At 40.7% G+C, this 7500-nt stretch overlaps 1 non-coding gene across 1 annotated transcript in view; it reads left to right on the top strand.

Moving 5' to 3' along the window:
• Positions 1-7401: 7401 nt before the first annotated feature.
• LOC143307070 (small subunit ribosomal RNA) overlaps positions 7402-7500 on the top strand; it is a 1923-nt gene continuing 1824 nt past the window's right edge. Inside the window, exon 1 of the ribosomal RNA XR_013064307.1 lies at positions 7402-7500. This exon is cut by the window's right edge and continues 1824 nt beyond it. This is a non-coding gene — a ribosomal RNA (small subunit ribosomal RNA).

The raw sequence follows: 7500 nt of genomic DNA, 5'->3' as shown, positions 1-7500 counted from the left end.
GTACGCTCCTTTTCATAAAGGAGACTATCTTATTGCGAAAGTCAAAATCGCACGCTCTCACGGCGATTTGCCCCCGTATACGCCTGGGCGTAAGCCCGTGCGTCGCCGACCTAGCGGCCTGCCGATCGGTATTTAGAGGGAGGCACTTTGAAAGCAACACGCCGTTGGAACTTTGAAAAATTTCGATGCGTCGCCAAAGTTCGTACTTTTCGATAAAATCTTCGTCCTATGATACATTTCGATCAAGAACTACATTGATCGTCATGAAACTGTTTTTTTTTTTGGGAGACGTGTACGCTCCTTTTCATAAAGGAGACTATCTTATTGCGAAAGTCAAAATCGCACGCTCTCACGGCGATTTGCCCCCGTATACGCCTGGGCGTAAGCCCGTGCGTCGCCGACCTAGCGGCCTGCCGATCGGTATTTAGAGGGAGGCACTTTGAAAGCAACACGCCGTTGGAACTTTGAAAAATTTCGATGCGTCGCCAAAGTTCGTACTTTTCGATAAAATCTTCGTCCTATGATACATTTCGATCAAGAACTACATTGATCGTCATGAAACTGTTTTTTTTTTTGGGAGACGTGTACGCTCCTTTTCATAAAGGAGACTATCTTATTGCGAAAGTCAAAATCGCACGCTCTCACGGCGATTTGCCCCCGTATACGCCTGGGCGTAAGCCCGTGCGTCGCCGACCTAGCGGCCTGCCGATCGGTATTTAGAGGGAGGCACTTTGAAAGCAACACGCCGTTGGAACTTTGAAAAATTTCGATGCGTCGCCAAAGTTCGTACTTTTCGATAAAATCTTCGTCCTATGATACATTTCGATCAAGAACTACATTGATCGTCATGAAACTGTTTTTTTTTTTGGGAGACGTGTACGCTCCTTTTCATAAAGGAGACTATCTTATTGCGAAAGTCAAAATCGCACGCTCTCACGGCGATTTGCCCCCGTATACGCCTGGGCGTAAGCCCGTGCGTCGCCGACCTAGCGGCCTGCCGATCGGTATTTAGAGGGAGGCACTTTGAAAGCAACACGCCGCTGGAACTTTGAAAAATTTCGGGGCAAAGCAATACGCGGCTGGGACTTTGAAATATTTCGGAGCGCACCTAAAGTTCGTTATTTTGGCTAAACGGAGCGAAAATCTGCATTTATACCATCACGGACGTTAGTTCAATAGCGTTTAACGATGGATCCACGGTACAGAATGCAAAAATATGATTGTTAAAATTTTCGACTAATCGGTTCTAAGAGGCGAAGCAATACGCCGCTGGGACTTTGAAATATTTCGGAGCGCACCTAAAGTTCGTTATTTTGGCTAAACGGAGCGAAAATCTGCATTTATACCATCACGGACGTTAGTTTAATAGCGTTTAACGATGGATCCACGGTACAGAATGCAAAAATATGATTGTTAAAATTTTCGACTAATCGGTTCTAAGAGGCGAAGCAATACGCCGCTGGGACTTTGAAATATTTCGGAGCGCACCTAAAGTTCGTTATTTTGGCTAAACGGAGCGAAAATCTGCATTTATACCATCACGGACGTTAGTTTAATAGCGTTTAACGATGGATCCACGGTACAGAATGCAAAAATATGATTGTTAAAATTTTCGACTAATCGGTTCTAAGAGGCGAAGCAATACGCCGCTGGGACTTTGAAATATTTCGGAGCGCACCTAAAGTTCGTTATTTTGGCTAAACGGAGCGAAAATCTGCATTTATACCATCACGGACGTTAGTTCAATAGCGTTTAACGATCGATCCACGGTACAGAATGCAAAAATATGATTGTTAAAATTTTCGACTAATCGGTTCTAAGAGGCGAAGCAATACGCCGCTGGGACTTTGAAATATTTCGGAGCGCACCTAAAGTTCGTTATTTTGGCTAAACGGAGCGAAAATCTGCATTTATACCATCACGGACGTTAGTTCAATAGCGTTTAACGATCGATCCACGGTACAGAATGCAAAAATATGATTGTTAAAATTTTCGACTAATCGGTTCTAAGAGGCGAAGCAATACGCCGCTGGGACTTTGAAATATTTCGGAGCGCACCTAAAGTTCGTTATTTTGGCTAAACGGAGCGAAAATCTGCATTTATACCATCACGGACGTTAGTTCAATAGCGTTTAACGATCGATCCACGGTACAGAATGCAAAAATATGATTGTTAAAATTTTCGACTAATCGGTTCTAAGAGGCGAAGCAATACGCCGCTGGGACTTTGAAATATTTCGGAGCGCACCTAAAGTTCGTTATTTTGGCTAAACGGAGCGAAAATCTGCATTTATACCTTCACGGACGTTAGTTTAATAGCGTTTAACGATGGATCCACGGTACAGAATGCAAAAATATGATTGTTAAAATTTTCGACTAATCGGTTCTAAGAGGCGAAGCAATACGCCGCTGGGACTTTGAAATATTTCGGAGCGCACCTAAAGTTCGTTATTTTGGCTAAACGGAGCGAAAATCTGCATTTATACCATCACGGACGTTAGTTTAATAGCGTTTAACGATCGATCCACGGTACAGAATGCAAAAATATGATTGTTAAAATTTTCGACTAATCGGTTCTAAGAGGCGAAGCAATACGCCGCTGGGACTTTGAAATATTTCGGAGCGCACCTAAAGTTCGTTATTTTGGCTAAACGGAGCGAAAATCTGCATTTATACCATCACGGACGTTAGTTCAATAGCGTTTAACGATCGATCCACGGTACAGAATGCAAAAATATGATTGTTAAAATTTTCGACTAATCGGTTCTAAGAGGCGAAGCAATACGCCGCTGGGACTTTGAAATATTTCGGAGCGCACCTAAAGTTCGTTATTTTGGCTAAACGGAGCGAAAATCTGCATTTATACCATCACGGACGTTAGTTTAATAGCGTTTAACGATGGATCCACGGTACAGAATGCAAAAATATGATTGTTAAAATTTTCGACTAATCGGTTCTAAGAGGCGAAGCAATACGCCGCTGGGACTTTGAAATATTTCGGAGCGCACCTAAAGTTCGTTATTTTGGCTAAACGGAGCGAAAATCTGCATTTATACCATCACGGACGTTAGTTCAATAGCGTTTAACGATCGATCCACGGTACAGAATGCAAAAATATGATTGTTAAAATTTTCGACTAATCGGTTCTAAGAGGCGAAGCAATACGCCGCTGGGACTTTGAAATATTTCGGAGCGCACCTAAAGTTCGTTATTTTGGCTAAACGGAGCGAAAATCTGCATTTATACCATCACGGACGTTAGTTCAATAGCGTTTAACGATCGATCCACGGTACAGAATGCAAAAATATGATTGTTAAAATTTTCGACTAATCGGTTCTAAGAGGCGAAGCAATACGCCGCTGGGACTTTGAAATATTTCGGAGCGCACCTAAAGTTCGTTATTTTGGCTAAACGGAGCGAAAATCTGCATTTATACCATCACGGACGTTAGTTCAATAGCGTTTAACGATCGATCCACGGTACAGAATGCAAAAATATGATTGTTAAAATTTTCGACTAATCGGTTCTAAGAGGCGAAGCAATACGCCGCTGGGACTTTGAAATATTTCGGAGCGCACCTAAAGTTCGTTATTTTGGCTAAACGGAGCGAAAATCTGCATTTATACCATCACGGACGTTAGTTTAATAGCGTTTAACGATGGATCCACGGTACAGAATGCAAAAATATGATTGTTAAAATTTTCGACTAATCGGTTCTAAGAGGCGAAGCAATACGCCGCTGGGACTTTGAAATATTTCGGAGCGCACCTAAAGTTCGTTATTTTGGCTAAACGGAGCGAAAATCTGCATTTATACCATCACGGACGTTAGTTCAATAGCGTTTAACGATCGATCCACGGTACAGAATGCAAAAATATGATTGTTAAAATTTTCGACTAATCGGTTCTAAGAGGCGAAGCAATACGCCGCTGGGACTTTGAAATATTTCGGAGCGCACCTAAAGTTCGTTATTTTGGCTAAACGGAGCGAAAATCTGCATTTATACCATCACGGACGTTAGTTCAATAGCGTTTAACGATCGATCCACGGTACAGAATGCAAAAATATGATTGTTAAAATTTTCGACTAATCGGTTCTAAGAGGCGAAGCAATACGCCGCTGGGACTTTGAAATATTTCGGAGCGCACCTAAAGTTCGTTATTTTGGCTAAACGGAGCGAAAATCTGCATTTATACCATCACGGACGTTAGTTCAATAGCGTTTAACGATCGATCCACGGTACAGAATGCAAAAATATGATTGTTAAAATTTTCGACTAATCGGTTCTAAGAGGCGAAGCAATACGCCGCTGGGACTTTGAAATATTTCGGAGCGCACCTAAAGTTCGTTATTTTGGCTAAACGGAGCGAAAATCTGCATTTATACCATCACGGACGTTAGTTTAATAGCGTTTAACGATGGATCCACGGTACAGAATGCAAAAATATGATTGTTAAAATTTTCGACTAATCGGTTCTAAGAGGCGAAGCAATACGCCGCTGGGACTTTGAAATATTTCGGAGCGCACCTAAAGTTCGTTATTTTGGCTAAACGGAGCGAAAATCTGCATTTATACCATCACGGACGTTAGTTCAATAGCGTTTAACGATCGATCCACGGTACAGAATGCAAAAATATGATTGTTAAAATTTTCGACTAATCGGTTCTAAGAGGCGAAGCAATACGCCGCTGGGACTTTGAAATATTTCGGAGCGCACCTAAAGTTCGTTATTTTGGCTAAACGGAGCGAAAATCTGCATTTATACCATCACGGACGTTAGTTCAATAGCGTTTAACGATCGATCCACGGTACAGAATGCAAAAATATGATTGTTAAAATTTTCGACTAATCGGTTCTAAGAGGCGAAGCAATACGCCGCTGGGACTTTGAAATATTTCGGAGCGCACCTAAAGTTCGTTATTTTGGCTAAACGGAGCGAAAATCTGCATTTATACCATCACGGACGTTAGTTTAATAGCGTTTAACGATGGATCCACGGTACAGAATGCAAAAATATGATTGTTAAAATTTTCGACTAATCGGTTCTAAGAGGCGAAGCAATACGCCGCTGGGACTTTGAAATATTTCGGAGCGCACCTAAAGTTCGTTATTTTGGCTAAACGGAGCGAAAATCTGCATTTATACCATCACGGACGTTAGTTTAATAGCGTTTAACGATGGATCCACGGTACAGAATGCAAAAATATGATTGTTAAAATTTTCGACTAATCGGTTCTAAGAGGCGAAGCAATACGCCGCTGGGACTTTGAAATATTTCGGAGCGCACCTAAAGTTCGTTATTTTGGCTAAACGGAGCGAAAATCTGCATTTATACCATCACGGACGTTAGTTCAATAGCGTTTAACGATCGATCCACGGTACAGAATGCAAAAATATGATTGTTAAAATTTTCGACTAATCGGTTCTAAGAGGCGAAGCAACACGCCGCTGGGACTTTGAAATATTTCGGAGCGCACCTAAAGTTCGTTATTTTGGCTAAACGGAGCGAAAATCTGCATTTATACCATCACGGACGTTAGTTCAATAGCGTTTAACGATCGATCCACGGTACAGAATGCAAAAATATGATTGTTAAAATTTTCGACTAATCGGTTCTAAGAGGCGAAGCAATACGCCGCTGGGACTTTGAAATATTTCGGAGCGCACCTAAAGTTCGTTATTTTGGCTAAACGGAGCGAAAATCTGCATTTATACCATCACGGACGTTAGTTCAATAGCGTTTAACGATCGATCCACGGTACAGAATGCAAAAATATGATTGTTAAAATTTTCGACTTATCGGTTCTGGATCACTGAAAAATCAAAAAAAATTATTAATTTTGATTAATTAAATTACATATGTAGTTTTATATTGTTATAGTCTCGTATTTGTTAATGTTTTGTCGTAAGAAAATGCAAAAATATCGTTTTAATGTTTTCGTCTCATCGGTTCTGGATCGCTGAAAAATCAAAGAAAAATATTAATTTTGATTAATTAAATTACAAATGGAGTTTTATATTGCTATAGTCGCTTATTTGTTAATGTTTTACCGTAAGAAAATGCAAAAATATCGTTTTAATATTTTCATCTCATCGGTTCTGGGCGGTTTTAAAATTTTTTAAAATATTAATTAAACCCATGATTTACATGAGAATGTGAATTTATTATGTCCTGCATGTTAATTTATTAATTTTCATGTATAGAACGTTATAAAATGAAAGGATATGTTCGACGATATTTTCAGTCTAAGTTTTACCGTGCCGGCGGGATGGTACGCTCTCACGGCGGTTTGCACAGGCATACGCCTGGGCGTAAGCCCATGCGTCGCCGACCTAGCGGCCGGCCGTTCGGTATTTATAGGAAGGCACTTTCGGTTCGCTCGGACCGGTCGGGAGTAGCGTCGAGCGTGTGGCTCTTTTATGACTTCGGTTGAAAAGCAGTCTACCGCTCCTCGAGAATATACTTTCTCGACTATTCTCGTTCCGGTTTTCCGTTGCGGATTATTATTAATCTCCACACAGCATTACCACGGGTCGGTGTCTAAGACCGAATGGCCCATATGTGGTGAGCCTTGTAATATAAGGCTGGTGACCTGTATGCACTTATAAATGTTGCATACTTGTACAAACTGAGCATCAACTGTCTGTAACCAAAATTTGTTAAAACTGAAAAAGTTATAAGATTGTATAAAATTTTTGAACCAAGAAAGTAGTGTTAGACGAAAATTCGTTCTATCACTTTTAGAAGGGAGACTGTTTGGAAATATTTAAAGTATAAAATACACAAAAGTCCACTGAATTATGAACAAAATTACGTCCCTGAATTTAAGAAAAGTCAAGAGGTGTCAGAAATAAAATCCTCTCTGATACGTTCAGAGAGGAAAATAAGTATGGAGAGAGGAGTAAAAATGAAAGAAGTTTTAAGGCTGGGGAAACTTCTAAAGGAGAGAGATTCCAACATATCTAATATGTACATTTAAAGCAAGTCCAAGGAACTCTCTCCGTTAATGTTTGAAAAGGTGTGTGCAGATGGAGGAGAAATGTATAAAGTACAGAGACGAGGTTGGTGGGCCCGCTCTAATGATAAAGATTATAAAATTTGGTGGCAAAATGACCAGCATGATCACTGTACGCGCTTTCTCGATTTGTATAGCATGCCACTGTCCGCGCTATCTTTTATTATATTGTCCAGCGTGTGTGGTCTACGTGCTTGCACGATGGATGCACGGCGTGAAAGTGATTTTCGTGCTTTATGAGAGGAGGAGGAGAATATTTGGCCTCTATAAGAGGTACAAAATTTATGAAATGTGTGTTACATACAAAAGAGAAATGGCTTAACGTCGATCGGTCTTACAGGGAGGGCCGACGACGAAAATTTAAATTTACAATAATAACTAAGCTCCCTGGTTGATCCTGCCAGTAGTCATATGCTTGTCTCAAAGATTAAGCCATGCATGTCTAAGTACATACCGAATTAAGGTGAAACCGCGAATGGCTCA

The sequence above is a fragment of the Osmia lignaria genome, unplaced genomic scaffold (assembly GCF_051020975.1).
Source record: "Osmia lignaria lignaria isolate PbOS001 unplaced genomic scaffold, iyOsmLign1 scaffold0043, whole genome shotgun sequence".
Taxonomy (NCBI): domain Eukaryota; kingdom Metazoa; phylum Arthropoda; class Insecta; order Hymenoptera; family Megachilidae; genus Osmia; species Osmia lignaria.
Note: the sequence above shows the minus strand (reverse complement) of the source record. Positions and strands in the feature narration are given on the sequence as shown.